Source organism: Stegastes partitus, unplaced genomic scaffold (assembly GCF_000690725.1).
Source record: "Stegastes partitus isolate 25-593 unplaced genomic scaffold, Stegastes_partitus-1.0.2 Scaffold1210, whole genome shotgun sequence".
Taxonomy (NCBI): Eukaryota; Metazoa; Chordata; class Actinopteri; family Pomacentridae; genus Stegastes; species Stegastes partitus.
The window spans coordinates 59,939-76,402 of NW_007578941.1; the positions used below are offsets into that span (position 1 = coordinate 59,939).

Genomic DNA, 16,464 nt, shown 5'->3' on the forward strand with positions numbered 1-16,464 from the left:
TTCCCAGAACACGTTCTTTTAAAATGCACTCAGGCAGATGATCTCTGAACCGGACACCAGCTAATTTTCAGCTATTTAAACCTCTTTCTGCGTGACTGCTTCTTTAATCCGAAAACACCCGGCCTGGAAAAGTGTTTCGGTTTATTCAGCGACGGCGTCAGAGCAGTTCAACCTGTGCAGGCGAGGCAGGATGAAGTCTTACAGAGTGACAGTCTGATGCTTAAGTTCCATCAGTCAGGAGTCCGTCAGGGATCTGTCCGGGCTGTCCAGGATGCAGACTGAAGTCACCTGGAGGCCTGGCAGACGGAGACGAAGCTTCACCACGACGACGGTGAGGCGTTCGGGTGAGGAGGTGGATTATTGTTCCAAACTGGAGGCTGGTGACCAAAACAGTTCAACCCACAATCTGTGATTCTGCATGTGTGTGTTCAGCAGCAGACTGAAGGACGTGAAGCCATCATGGGTTCAGACAGCAGCAGGAAATGACAGAGTGAGTTCATCAGAGCCTCGGGCAGCTTCTCTCCTCACCGCTGCTGCTGCAGACCTCAGGCCTGACTGCTGCTGGGTTTCTATAGGAGACGAGGAGGCAGCAGACTGTATGTTCACATACAGACATTCTGCAGCTAGATGATGGTCTAACAGCTGCACTGTGGAGACAAAGGAGTTGTTTTTACTGATTTAAATGCAAATGTTTAAACAATTTACGGTTAATTTGCAGGCAGGTTATCTCAGTTTTCTTTAATTTAGCTTAATAACAATTTATACAAATTATTGAAAAAAAAAAAGAATAATTTACACGTTAACAGTAAAAAAAAAAGTAAAATCCACATTAACAACAAAAAAAAACATCATTAAAAATAGTAATTTGTTCTTTTACAATGTTTACTGTAAAACTACATTGTGTAAAGTTGTATTTAATTCAGTCAAACATATCAGTATTATACAGATATTTTAAAGAATAATTAGGCATACTTAGGCTTGAAAACAGTAGACAGAAGATAAATAAAGAAAATTTTTACAAAATTAATAAAAAATTACAATTTATTTGGTAGTTATTTGCTGTTTTTGGTAAATTGCAGGGGATGACTAGTAAAAAAAAAAAAAAGAAGAAGAATTTACATGTTTAAAAATAAAATAAAATATTAAAAAACACAAACAAACAAACAAACAAAACCTGGCACAAACTCTAAATAATATCCACATAAAAAGTAGTTTTAATGGTAATTCATTCTTTTACAAGGTTTGACTGTAAAGTTTCAATCAGCCAAAAATATAATTATTTTACAGATATTTCCTGTTATTTAATTTAGAAAAATAAGAAAAGAAATATGTATTTATCTGGTTTATTTTAACGTCTTTAATCCACGTCTGTTGTGCACATTTCTGTTTGTTTTGGTGTCTGTAATGGATTAATAAAGACAGATGTACTTCATTATGACGAGACACCAGAGAAGTGTTTTCACACAAACGTACTTCAGTGTTTTTAGTGGTTTACTTTTAAAAATGCATTAATTTAATAATCCATTCTGTTTATCCCTCATAATTGAGATTACTCAGTACGATTCTCAGCTCCTCTTCTTTCTCTCTCAGGAAAACAAAAAAGCTTTTATGTGTCGTAATCCTTCTGTTTGTCATAATTCACCTGTTTTTTGTTTTCTCTCTTGATTCACTCACTCTTAATGCAAATTGTGTTTTTTTTTTCCAGCGTGTGATTCTATCCTGAGGTCGTTGTCGAGCTCGTTTCATTGTTTTCTGCTCTTTTGTTGTATCGTGTTGTATCTGGCCCTGCTCTCTGTTTGTACTCGTGACTGTATGATTTGAGACCCCCTCAGAACCAAGATAGTGTCTCTCAAGGGGTTTGTCCTGATAAAATAAATTAAAATTTTATCAGCCGCTGATAAAAAAGTAAAATGTCTGCGAGCAAACGAACCGAATGAGGGACGCTCCAGAAAACAGTAAAATAAAAAAAAAATGGCGCGGATGAGGTCATTCTGTTTGACTTTATCAGCATTAATGAATTAATTGCACTGGGAAACAGCATCAGATTATGTGTTTTATGATAATAAGTGATCCTAAATGGCCCCCGGGTGGGACGTTGGTTCACGATGGACTGTCAAGGTTGAAGTTTGCAGCCCTGGGTGACCCTGCAGAGGACAAGCGGGGCCGGGCGTCGAAAGTGGACGGACGGATGGATGTTTGCTGTTGTTTGTGTCAAGAGGGAGCGTGACTCAGCGGTCAACCACTGGGACTGGCACCGGCAGGTTAGAACAGCCTGTTTTCCTCCGAAGCTCTCAAACATCACGTAACAATCTCGCGTCTCCGCTGCTCTCCTGGACCTGCCACATTTCATCTGATGTTTGTTTATCAGGCTGGGGTCAGACACCTCCTCCTCCTCCTCAATCAAAATACAAGACGGGTATTTTTCGAGACAGGACGCTTTGAACGATGCAAAGTTTAAAGCGGCTCGGCAGAAGGGAGGCGCATGAGGATGCTGGCGGAAGTATACGAGCCATTTATCACGGCGGGATGCGGGGAAGGAGGCAGCAAGACAAACAAATGCATATAAATAAAACAGAAGTGCTGAGAGATTTAGATGAGAATGAAGAAAAATGGAGCCGAATAAACACGCAGCACAACGTCTGCCACCAATAAGTCTGGATTACAACGTTTTAAAGGAGGAGAAGTTGCATGTTTACACACCTGATCATGGTGGACGAGTGACGGAAGAATCAGAGAGTGGCTCAATCAGAGTCGAGACGTCACATCTAACAATAAACGTAAAACATTCAGGCACAACTTTAAGTTACAGAAGGAATAAAACAGACTAAAACGTACAATGAGATGATAAAATATTTGTGATATATATTTCCGCATGGAATGTTATACTGTATATTACAGTCTGCACTCTGACTGGGCAGCTCCAGAACATTCACCTTGTTGTCTTTGAACCATTTCTGTGTAGCTTTGGTTGTTTGTTGGAAAACAAACCCTGTCACAGTCGTCTTGCCAAAAATCATCCCCACGTCATGATGCTGCCACCACCGTGCTTCACGTCACGGTGGTGAACAATGTCTTGTCTGATGGACAAAAAGCAAAATTTTGGTCCCATCAGACCAAAGAACCTTCTTCCAGGTGGCTTCAGAGTCTCCACATGTCTTCTGGTGACTCTAGTCCAGATTTATTATTATCTCTCCCCTAAAGCTTTGACTGGTGAAGAACAGACAAAGAAATACATGTACAAACATGCACTTATTTTACATTATATATTTTTTATTATTTGACATTACTTTGTGGAAATCAGTTTTCACTTTGACATGAAAAAGTCTTTTCTTTATAAATTCTTGTCAAAAAAACTCAAAACTACGGAAGCCGAGAGCGGTCATGGCCGCACATTTTTTTAAACGGCTTTTTCTCGAGATAACAAGATAATTATTCCGTTATCTCGGGAAAACAGCGTTCGTTTTCTCGAGATAACGAGATAATTATCCCTGGATACTGATGCCTGTGTTTACAAAGAAACGAGTGACGCTCTGGAGTGCAGCAGTGACTTTGCCGAGAACGGACTGAAAATGTCAGATTGAGAATCATCCTGAGATGATGGATTTAACACAAACACCAATTATCTCGTTGTCTCGAGAAAACGAAGTTGGTTTTCTCGAGATAAATTATCTCGTTTTCACGAGAAAACGATTCTTGTTATCCCGAGATAACGAGAAAATCAACTCGCTATCTCGAGAAAATGACGAAGAAAGAACAGCAGCGGAAAACGACCGATCTCAAAACAAATTAAATCGATCACAATTCAGAGGGAAACTTTAGGCACAAAATCTAGTTACAGATGTGTGAGAACATACTAACAGCAAACAATGAGGCAATAAAGTATTTGCAATAAGTCATGTAATTTATATTCAGCGTGTAAAAATGACCAATATCTCATGTACTTGTGCATTAGCAGAAAAAACATCCAGCATCACACAACAGGTGCATATAAATGTCTGAGGGCTTCTGAGAGGAGCCGTCTGCTCTCCAGAGTGTCTCAGTGTTGACAGAACAGTTTGTGTTCGCTGTTGATGTACTTGTAAGATTAATACATCTGTATTACAGGGACATATCTCAATGCTGTCTCGCTCCTTCACAGTCCACGTCAGCGAATAAACTTCTCATATCTTCCCTCCTCCGACTTCCACTGACGACAGCAAGAAACTATCTTCAGGTGTGTGGAACAGACAGAATGTGAGGCCATTTAAATGTCCTGATGACATCTGTTCAGCCATTCCTGATGTACGAACTAATAAATACACAAACACGAAGCTCTTCTGGAGGTTTTTGTGCTTTTCTGCAGAGCAACTTCCACATTTTCAAGTGCACACAGACTTTATCTTCATCTGAAGCCATTCCAAATGCACTCTTAAGTCCATATGCACGCTTTCTTTTCTTTTTTTTTTAAAATGAAACTTAACAAAAAGAATCATTTATAAAGGGGATTTCAGGCTGCAGCCACATGCCAGCTATGCACTCTTCACCCTCACTCACTCATTTCCCTCCACGTTTCTGTGAGATTCTTAGCAATTCCCCAGTGAGACTAATTACCCGAGATGATTAGTAAAAACTACAGGCTGCTGTCAGCGCGCTGACTGATGAGTTGCACCGTGTTGGCAGGGGAGTGACGGGAATGTGACAGAAGAGTCTTAAATTGCTGGCTGAGGAGTATTTAAATGTTGATCTGCAATATGCTAATGCTGAACGCTAACGACCGAACAGTCTGATTGCATTAAAAATCAGTTTGAACTCTTCAGATGTCCACCGTCCACCCAGCAGCTCCAGCGCTGTGGTCCAGGTACGAGAAGGCTGCTTCACATTTACACAGAATGCCTCATTTTACACTCCAAGTCGATTACCTGCGTCTACTTTATAAGTGTCTCTGATTGAGACATTTGCATCACGTCTGCACTGTTTTTATGGGTTTAATTCATTCTGCAGAGGAAGGAAAATGCAGATGAAATGCGGCGACGTGTTGAGGGTTTTTATGCAAGGTCACACCTTCCAGCGGCCTGCTGGAATTTCAAAAAATGAACACATCGCCGACGTGAGGTCAGAAGCTTTTATTAATTCCCACGTATCCAACAGAAGTGAATGCATCCCCGAGCAACATCAAATCTTGTATTTTTTTTAAGCAGCATGAAGGAGATCAGCTTCCCAGGGAGATGCTCTGCCATTCCTCAGAGACGACTTTATCCAGGTCTTAGCTTTTTACTTTGTTCTCGTGTGATTTTATGTTTTGGATGGTTCTCCTGCTGGGATATTCCTCTTCTTCAAGTTTCTGCAGACATGGAGTCCGCCAGTGTTTTGATATATTAACAGTTCAGACAGAACACTTTGTCAGATTTTAACCATTTATTTGGGATCACATACATTTAGTTTGGCGGTGACTCTGCTCGTCTGGAACAATCTGAGCAAGCATGACACAGATCATCCCTGAGATCACAGATCACACCCGCAGAGCCATGAATTTACAATTTAACAAATACGGTATGAACACGAGAACAGGAGACCAACTAAATAGTCTTCACTTACAGAATCTAGAGTACATAGTTCAAGGTACAATAATGAACCATCTGCAACCAGTCCCACGATGTGGGAAACACCGGAGTTATATGAGATTGAACTGTTTTTAAAAGGTGGTGTTTGGGGAGGAGGAGTAGCAGCGATGTGGTGAGCGTGAAGCGGGCAGAATGAATGAACGCTGCCTCAGTTATAAAGCAGCTAAGTGGGTGGGCTGGACTTCAGCGATGACGATTGGACAGGAGGGGCCATGTGACACCCTGACCCTGTGCCTGTCTGAACTAATGCGAAGCTCTTTATATTTCATGGTGCATCTATAAATATCATCTCTCCAACACCTTTTTGCTCTCGTGCATCCTCATATCATCACACTTCAAGCTCCGTGCTTCACTGTCAGGACCATGCATCCACTGTGGGGGTCCTGGTCAGGTCGACACCAAACCTATCTGAGCACAACACATTCATCTTGTTCTCATCTTACCAAAAACTTGCTACCAACACTCATGAGGCTTCTTTTCATGTTCTTCAGCACAAAACTACCAGATGAAAATCTGCTAAAGAGCAAGCACAGCGGTTTTACTGGACTGTTTATATGTCCTGCAGACTGGGAGTCGTCTTGTCAGCCAGTATGTTGGTTTTTATCCTCAGACATCCATTCATGCATCTATACATATCATCTCCTCAACACCTCATGCATCCTTCTATCATCACACTTCCACTTCCATGCTTCACTGTCAGGACGATGCATCCACTGTGCTGGTCCTGGTCAGGTCAACACCAAACCCGCTGGACTCCATCTGAGCACAACACATTCATCGTGTTCTCATCTGACCAAAGACTTGCTTCCAACATTCATGAGGCTTCTTTTCATGTTCTTCAGCACAAAACTACAAGATGAAAATCTGTTAAAGAGCAAGAAGGGCATTAATTTAATGGAACACCATCCATGGAGGTTGATGTTTACATGCCCTGCAGGCTGGGAGTCGTCTTGTCAGCCAGTGTTTCGTTTATCCTCAGACATTCATACATGCATCTATAAGTTTCATCTCTCCAACACCTTTTGCACTCGTGCATCCTCAGATCACACTTCCATGCTTCACTGTCAGGACTGTGCATTCACCAATCACGCACCGTCCATGAGGGCTGACATCATGGAGCATCAGCTGCCGTCTGTTTTTCCCAACTAGATTGTGAAAGCAGTGTCACACACAGTGTTCACTGTCTGTGGAGTCGTTTTAGGAGGACCACCATTAGTGCTGCTATGCCTCCTTCTGTACCTCCTGATTACTGCTGCAATGGAGTTTCATTGGTTTTTGCTTGGTCACAGCTCTTCCTGTATCCTTCTCAATCTTTGTGAAGCCTTCTTAATCAGATGTTTCTGTTCCTCTGGTCAGTTCTTTTCCATGTGGAGCCATGATGCAGACATGAAGACAGACACAGTCCATAGATCCAGAAGTGAGAAAGTTCTCTTGTTCACAGCTCAAATTTTGAAATCCTGCTCAGTTTAATTTCAGTGATCGCGGCACTGAGCTCCCACTCTGTTGTCCAAATAAGTGCTATTTTAATTGTTAATAAGAGCAAATAATCTATTTTTCAAGAGGAGGTTTTTACAATTTTAAACCATTCGACATTTACTCGCTGGGTATACTCACTGCTGTCGTACAGCAGAGCACAGCCCGGGGACACTGAGTGTTTTTTCGGGGTGGTATGTTGTGTAACCGCTAACCAAAACCAGCTGACAACAAACAGCACAATGCACTTTATCCCCGTTCCTTCTGTACCTGGCCTCCCATAAGACCCCGCAGACAGCGATCCGTCCTGATGCTCGTTACGTTTTTGACATCTCCTCCACCTTGTCTGTCCGGTGTAAAACAAATCACGTAAACAAATCCGGCGCCAGAGGAGACGTGATCCGACTGTGCCCATATAAAGCTTGCTGGCTGTATACGTGTGTTGTTGTTGCTTACACTCGAGAGACTTGTTGAAAATGAAGAGAGAAGAACTGTGAACTCCCTCCGAGGCGATACGGCGGGCTTGCCAGCGTTACGTAAGGCAGCAATTGCTCCTTTTACAGACCCTGGCACCTCTGAGCCTTTTCTGAACTCCTGGCTCACATATTCCAAACACTGGCACTAGATGGGACCTATTATACGCTGAAATGTCACTCGTTTGGCTCTCACTTGAAAACCGTGAAAACAATGGGATGAATGGGCCACGTTGATCGCAGATATTTCTCAGCTCTTACAGAAGGAAGGACATTTGCTTTTAATCTCTAAGAGGCTTATCCCCTCCTACTGTGAGAGGAAGTGATGTTTATAATCCCAGCAGACACAAGTTTATCAGAAACGTGGACTTTGCAGCGAAGCGTCCTGGCGGCGTTCAGTCAGAATCAATCCGGATCAATCGGTGATCGGTGACATGGAGAATGCTGATGATGTTTTTGGGTCACTTTGCCTCGTCAGTTTGAACTCTTGTTGTCATTTCTTACTGTAAAAAAGCACCAGCACACTGAAAAAATTAACTAAATTTTCTGATTTATTTTATAGATTTGTTTTCTATATTTTTTTAAATACAGGAAAATAATAATAAGGTTTGAAAAATTAAATTAAATTAAACATGAATGAACATGTTTAAAAGAACAACAAAAACCTGCAACTTCTAATGACCATAAAGTGTCTATATATTCAAGAAAAAACTTTTTTTCACTGTAAAATTTAATTACGTAATTACAGATATTTCCTTTTTAATGTAATGAATGAAACTGTTAAAGTCCCGTAAGTATATTTGTTTGTTTGATGACAGATATCTTGTATATTTGCCAACATTTTCAAAAACGGGTTTTCATGAGTATACTGTCAATATATAATCAAGAATCATCCCCACATCATGATGCTGCCACCACCGTGCTTCACACCATGATGCTGCCATGTAATCACAGATATGACCAACAAGAATCATCAAAATACTTTTTTTTTTCCTGAAAACTGTGACAGTTACTGTGGCAGCAGGATTAACATAACTACAAGTGTCTCTATAATGCAGTTCCGCTATGAGGATTATTTTGATACCAACATGTTGTAAAGAGATTAATAACGTTACAGGTTATTCGCTGTGGAGGTTTGCAACATGTGACCTTTAGTGACCTTACTCCATCTAAGTAGAGCTTTACGCCATGACCTCATCTTTCATTGAGTCGTATCTTTGATGTTTTTCTTTATTTTATCGTGTTTTATTCAGATTTATCATCTAGTCATTGTGTTCATCCAGCAGATTTACTCATTTTACCAGAGAAATTTATAATAAATATATAAAAGAGCAGTTTTTAGTGACAAACACGTTTCAATGAATCCATCATAGAAAACTTAGGAGTCATTGGAAACTTAAGACTGCAATGATATGCATGGTTTTTAACAGTGTAAGAAAACTTTTGTTCACAACTACTTTCCAAATATACTTAAAAGTAATTTTATTGTTTTTACACATCTAAATATCCTTCATTAAACATCGAAAACGCCAAAAAATATGCATATTTCATGTGAAATTAAGGCAACAAACTGCATTTAATGATAGAAAACAAGTATATTTTTTATGGGATTGTTGTTTTATGTTCTTCAAAGTATTTTTCTGGAGCCTCAACTACTGCAACTGAACTTTTTTTGGTAGTTTTTTGTTGTTTTTCTTTGTATAATGCACTGATTATGTGTGTCTGTCAGTCTTCAGTATAGGAACCTTATGGATTAACCCTCAGCATGAACAGATTATTCACAGAGCTTCTTCTCTCTAATCCATACACTCAGAATGTTAATTTCCAGGTGATCAAACTGTCAAACTGGGAGGAAACAGAAAACGAGGAGCAGCGAGCGAAGTCCGATCGCTGCTCCTCCTAAAGAGGATTTTCTGTTTCACACGCTATCAGGAGCAGATCGGAAACGTTTCTCCTCCAAACCTTTCTCGTGTTGACTGCTTCAATCATATCTCAATAGACTTTATGTTTTCACTCAGCAACTTCTAAAACACGTTCATCTGCGCTGTGCTCCCACTGAGTGCTGTTCGGTGTTGGTTTTATAACCCCTGGAAGCACTTTGGTGCAACAGCGGCGGTTCTTCAAATGTGCCGTATAAACATCAGTGACGTAACTTGACATATATATGTGTGTGTGTGGCCTTGGTTCAGGTAGTCGAGCAGCTTGTCGCCTCATTTTAAGGTTTGCAATTCAACCCCTGACCCTCCACATGTCCAAGTGTCCCTGAACCTCAAGTTGGCAGCACTTTGTCGAACCTAGCTGAGGTTGAGCGGCGCTGTACGAGCCATTCACCACTGTGACCCCTGAGATACATAAAGCTGCTAAACCCTGGTACGTCTTTTAGAGGTGCAGCTGTTTCCTCATGTGGGCGCTAAACACTGTGACCAACAGCGTGTTATTGATCACGTCACTTCCCACTTCATTAAAACAGTCAATTTGCAGACGGAGGGAATCGTTCTCAGTGCAAACACCACAGAAATGTGTTAAAGTCAGTGAAACCAGCTGCCCTTTAATTAGCATCTCAGCTTCTGTCAAGTTAGAGGCAGCTGGATCTCTGAGTGGGGTTTCTTCAGAATTTAGAGTTTCAGTGAAGATTCAGAGATGGTGAGTCCAAACCAACGAGACTATGGGACAGACAACCAAGCACACTCACATTCACACCTATGGACAATTTAGAATCACCAATTAACCTCAACATGTTTGTGGACTGTGGGAGGAAGCCGGAGAACCCAGAGAGAACCCACGCTGCACGCAGAAAGATCCCGAGTGTCCTCAACGGGAAGTGGTGAGGCAACGGTGAGGCAACAGCGCTAACCACCGAGCCTTGCAGCCCCTGTTTGAACTCCATCCATCCATTATCTATACACCGCTTCATCCTCACTAGGGTCATGGGGGGCTGGAGTCTATCCCAGCTGACTCAGGGTGAAGGCAGAGGACACCCTGGACAGGTCACCAGTCTATCACAGGGCTACACTTAGAGACAGACAACCAAGCACACTCACATTCACACCTACGGACAATTTAGAATCACCGATTAAGGTCCTCAGCATGTTTTCGGACCTTGTGGGAGGAAGCCGGAGAACCTGGAGAGAACCCACGCTGCACGGGGAGAACATGGAGACTCCACGCAGAAAGATGCCGAGTGTCCTCAACGGGAAGTGGTGAGGCAACGGTGAGGCAACAGTGCTAACCACCGAGCCACCTTGCAGCCCCTGTTTGAACTCGAACAACCTAATTAATACCCACAAATCTGACTCATTATTAACATTAAGTGAACATTTAATTTCACCTCCAAAGTAGTTTCTTCAACAGCAGTTCGTGTACAAATCGTCTGACTCACTGGATGAAGGATGTATAAAACACATTCTGGTTGTGCTTCTGTTATACGAGTGCAATGAGGATTTCTTTTTGCATTTTGAAGCAGCTTTCTGCTTTTCTTCACCCGTCATCGTAACCCGAAGTCCGAGAAGCAAGTCAAGTTCAACTGAATTTGTTCCTTTCAAGAAAATAACGAACAAAAACATTCATTCATCCTTTCATTCTCCACACTGACTCAACGCTATTAAAGAGGGAAGTTAGTTCAGTGGTGCAGTTTAAAAAAAACAAAGTAGATTTTAATTTGTAATGACTCATTTTAGTCAGAGGATGAATTGCTGGACTTCCACTCCTGAAGCCCCACTTCAGTAAAGTTCAGTCTGACGTCAGGTTCAGAGGTCACCTGAGTTCACCGGTAATTGGTCACTGATGAATTGGGTGTTTGCAGACAGGTACAGACACGACTAATCAGCATGTAATGTGTGTTTTGCTCGAGCGGCCAATCTAATTCTCTGACTGTGCATTAGTGCAATAAGATGTTGCTCCTGACTTCTAAATAAGCACCTGCAACGCTGAGTCACCTGGTGGGCAGACAATACAGCGCACGGTGACCGAGGCTCATTCGGATATTGCCGGGGCTATTTTTACACACAAGAAATCTTATTATTAATTCAGAGTGTGAAAAATGAAGCTTTTGAGTTTGGAGTTTAGTCAGCTAATTAGCGGCTACCCAGTCAGCACGGGGGTGTTTGTAGCAGGAGGGCTTCCGTGCTGCTGTTTGAGTCGGCGAAGACGAAATACAGTGAAAGTGAAGTAAACACAAAAAAAAAAAAAAGGAGTGGGAGGAAGCAAAATCTGTCCCTTTCCCTCCTGACTGGCACCTCATATGTTTCCTAAAAGCAGCGAGCACAACAAATGTCTGTTCTCGTGCACCTTCTGTGGTTCCTTCTGCTCGGCTGTCATGACGGTGACGAGGCCGGGCTCACGGAGGGAAAAAGACAAAACCTGCAGACGGAGGAGGCGAGGCGGAGGAGGGTTGCTTTGCTGCATCCTTCCCTTCATCTCATTTGGTTTATCAGATCCGGCCCGGCGGAGTCACCCAACCTTGGCAGTGATTATTCTCACCTTGTCAGTCATTCTCTCCGGATGTGTCTCTAAAATCACAGGAGGGAAGACTGATGCGCCGCAAGGACACACAAACCCATCCGCAGAGAGTGTTTTCACCCGAAGCTTCATTTGGAGCTTAAAATGATGCGAGCAGCACAATGTCTCCGATATAGACCATTGTCTGCTTTATGGTATAAAGTTAGGAAGTTTTTTTTTTTGTCGGCTTTGCTCAGAATGAGGTAAATGCAGGAGTCAATACAGTCACACGAACGAAAAATAAAAAATAAAGATTTGGGCTTTCAGAGAGTTTGATGAGAGTAATAACGCTGATGGACGTAAGTATGATGAGTTCAGCTTTAAAAAGACTTATTGCATCGAGAATCATCACATTTTAGAGCAATTTCTGCATAAACCATCTCTAATTTGTCATTTTTACAGCAATATTCTTGTTTTTTCATTTCTACTCAATCATTTCTAAAAGTTCTGCAAAAATCACTTTTTTTGTTCATATCTATGTCCAAGTATTTCACACTGAGTTCTCTTGTAGATGATTTTTTTGTTGATATAAGCTCAAAGATGGAACTTTTCATGACGGCTTCAATTTCCTATTTATATTTCAACTAATTGAAGATTATTTGATTTACTTGTCCAGTATTGCAGATTCATGACATGATGAAAAATAACAGGCTGTTACCTGAGAAAGTTTCTGAGATGTTGTCTTTCAAACTGCCTCAAAATTCAGTGTGCAAAAATAAAGGCTAAATTTTAAAATAACATTCCATCCTGCAAAAGTATTTGCTATATCAAGCTAGCATCTTTTTAAAAAAAAAAATCATTATGTTATGCTAAAAAAAATCAGCTAAATTGCAGACGGTTGAGCAGAAATTGTTCTAATCATGTGATCTGTGATGGAACAACCCAATAAACATGTTAATTAACTGCAGAACATTAAATTTATACTGAAGCAAAGTGTCTCGCATTTTGAAATCCAGCAGAAAGGTTGTTTGCTGCAAAAAATGTTCATGAAATCGTTGCTCAGATTTTAATTCCAAAACGATTCTGGTGTGTTAAAGCAGCAAATGCAGCTGAGGTTGGTGAGTTTCAAACTTCTCGTAGTGTCATAATTAAGTATGTTTGGAGCTATTATGTTTTCTGAATCTGTATTTTGCACTGAGCCGATGATTCTGTTTTGGATTTTCCTATTGAGCACAGCATACGTCCTCGAAGATAACGTGGCCGGTGAGACCCGGTTCACACACCTGAAGATAGCAGAAACTCCTCTGTTCTATCAGATACGATTGTTGCTTTAGCTACACGCCGTACCAACAACGTCCACACACGTTGCTCACCAAATATCAAGGACGTGGACAGAGCGCAGAAGAGTTATGTCTGTCCACGCCATTGGTAACTGGCCAATAAAACTCGGTAGCGTACAAGTCTTATCTATGTTCAGGGCAGGCCCAGCCCAAGAAGATATCTGTAACCTGGAACTGAAAAATCTCAGTTCAGCTGGACATGAGAGTTCTCTGTCTGTCTGAATCCAGCGCTGCAAAACTTTACATGTGACCTGAATAAACTCTTTAACCTGAGACCTGAACTTTTCTCTGACTATTTCCTGGAGCTGCTTCAACAAAAGAACCGGGTCTAACAGTAGGTCGCCAGTCAAACTACTGGACACGTTTACATTTTGACCTGATGGTGGCGCTGTAAGAAAAGTTCAGGGATCTCTGTAAGTTTTTGCAACAACTCTGTGCGCTAAATTTCACATCCATCCCTCCAAATATTTCACTCAAACATCAACGTCATGGTTTAAAAAGATCAACAGGATCGATGAGCTCATGACGATTCACCACCTGGGGACCCAGAATGCTCAACGATTACATGGAAATCTGTTCAGTCATCAGAGAAATGACGCTGGCTTCCATGAAACCAGCACCAAACGCTGCATTAGTGGATCTGAAACACACCAGATGTGTTACATCAAAACACACACAGAGAGCATCGGCTCCTCCTGACAGAGCTTTTAACAGTTGAGATACCAGATGGTGACATGATTAACACACACTTAGTCGCATGTTCAAATCCCTCGCGTCAGTTATAGCTCAGAAAGCAGGCAGCTGTTGCGGTGTGAGGGGTCAGCGCTGGATTGTAATGACTCCGTATGAAACCAGCCAGCTGCCAAACCGGGCCACGACGACACCGTGATGACGCGCTTCCTGTCACGTTAAGACGCCCTTGAGAAAAATCCCAGCATTCCTCGGCCGTCCCAGCATGAATCCACCAACCTGCTGCTTCGACTGCCTCGGGGGGCGTCTATGCAAAGCCGGCACCTCTGGTCCCGTCTGCCGTGGTGGAACCCTTCAGATCCGGAGAGCCTGTTCTGGCCTCCAGAGCCTCGGCGCCGTCCTTCAGGCCGACCTTTTCTAGCCACGGGTAGGACGCGCCGATGTCAGCCACCTCCCCGAACCCTCCAGACGACGGCTACATCCCACCGAGTCGTCTTCCTCCTCGTCCTCATCTGTCTTCTCCCGCAAAGAAAAAAAAAAAGCTTTAGAGAGCCGCCCACTGTTTTTAATTTACAGGTGATTCTTGAGTTGCTGTGAATAAATTACCTGCAGTTGACCTCTGAAGCATGAAGCAGGTAAACGTCCAGCAGCATGCGGTCTTCAAGCAAATCTATCCAAAGTCTGAGAGGCAGCAGAACCAAACGGAGAACTCATAAAATCCTCAGAATGTAAAGGATAGATACAGACACAAAACAAGAGTATTTAAAAGGTAAAACTAATGCTGAAAGCAATAAAACAAAGTTCAAAAGAAGATAAAAACTCAAACCTAAAAGAGGCTCCATCGACCTGATTTTCTTAGAACAGATAAAAGATTTCTGCTTCAGGATCTCAAAGTGCAAACGGATGCACACGATAGTAAAAAGTCCGATTTTACAGTTGTGAACAAGACTGCTGAAGCTTATAGGGAATCCAAATGTTTTGGATTGTTGGGTGTTTCTGTCTCTGCCTTTGTGAAGCGCTATGAGATGACTTGTTGTTGTAAATATGCGCTATACAAATAAAATTGAATTGAATTGAATTGAATTGAAAGAGTTTACATCCACTTCATTACACCATCATGCAGTCTTGAGCTTCCAATGACTCCTATAGCTCAGAATTTTCTATGAAACGTGAATCTTTGCCACAAAAAAAACAACAAAAAACAACCACGCATGTTGGTTCTTTCATTGATTTATTAAAGGTCTTCTGGAAATATGACTAAATCTGTTGGGTCAAAAACACACAAATGCTAATATTTGGTCAAATTATCTGCAGAATGGACACAAAGCGCCTTAAACTGATCAGTAAAAGCCTAAAATTTCTGCTAAAACATTCAGAAGCCACTATGTGTTCTATTTATAGTACTTTTTTTATTCTTTACTTCGGTACAGATTTCGCTCCCTCATGTTTTTAACCAACCGAAAGAGGCTGAAACAGGAGTGAGGCGATCGCTCGAATCAGCAGCTTTTTGCTTCCAGAAGATGTTGGAGTTCATCAGAGGTATTTGCAGCAGGACCAGCAGCAGAAGCTACTTTTTTGCATTAGATGAATTAATAACCGCACTGAGAGCCTTCAGCTTCGCCGGCGGCGGCTCCGGGATGTGTTTGGGTATGAAGACGCCTTGAGCTAAATGCTAAGATGCTATTATGAGGTTATCACGTTTCCCACATTCACCAACTTGCTTCAGCTGCTGATAGAAGAGCCGCTGAGGCTTCTTGGAACCAGATTCTTCTGTGCAGGTGTTTATTCAGTCCAGGTCGACTTCGAACCAGCTCAGGTGATATAATCAAACACACGTCACTGATAAAAGGACGTTGAGCTGATGGTTTCGTCTCCTGTGTAGATTTTTGCGTGTGTTTAACTCTCAGGCTACTTAAGTTTTGCACTAAATCCAACATGTTTTCAAAGATTCATGAGTCCAGAGACACATAAAGTCTGTAAGTGGAAAGCGTCACGGCAGCTGCTTTGTGTTTCTCTGTGACTTCCTCTGATTGGCTGGTTTCTCACATGCATTCACCTGCCATGAACTCGCCTGATCCCGGTTCTCCATCATCCTCTGGAGGATAAAACACTGGTTCTCCATTTATACCTGCTGCTTCTCTGTGCTACATCTCTGCAAAACAAACGACAACTTGCCCTCTTCTGCTTAAACCCACTTCTGTCACCCAGACAAAGACTTTCTCTGCTGCCAGCCTCCTTCATCTGTTCCACTTTTTCCTTCTAAACCTTTTCACCGTCCTCCTAACTCATTGTCTGATTACAACGTGACAGGAAACAATGGGGGGAAAGTGACATTATACACAAACAGACTTTAAAATAAAATGCAGAAGGAGTTCTATGAGTGATGTCCTGCACCAAATAAAAACAAGTTTGGGCTAATTAGAGATGTTCAGCACAAGTACCTGGATTTTG

General features: G+C 41.9%; 1 long non-coding RNA gene across 1 annotated transcript in view; it reads right to left on the minus strand.

Moving 5' to 3' along the window:
* Positions 1-4,303: 4,303 nt before the first annotated feature.
* Positions 4,304-16,464, minus strand: part of LOC103368833 (uncharacterized) — a 17,085-nt gene continuing 4,924 nt past the window's right edge. The window contains exons 3-4 of the long non-coding RNA XR_520801.1: positions 6,346-6,348; positions 4,304-4,316 (exon numbers count right to left, since the gene is read on the minus strand). This is a non-coding gene — a long non-coding RNA (uncharacterized LOC103368833). The remainder of the gene's footprint in view (positions 4,317-6,345; positions 6,349-16,464) is intronic.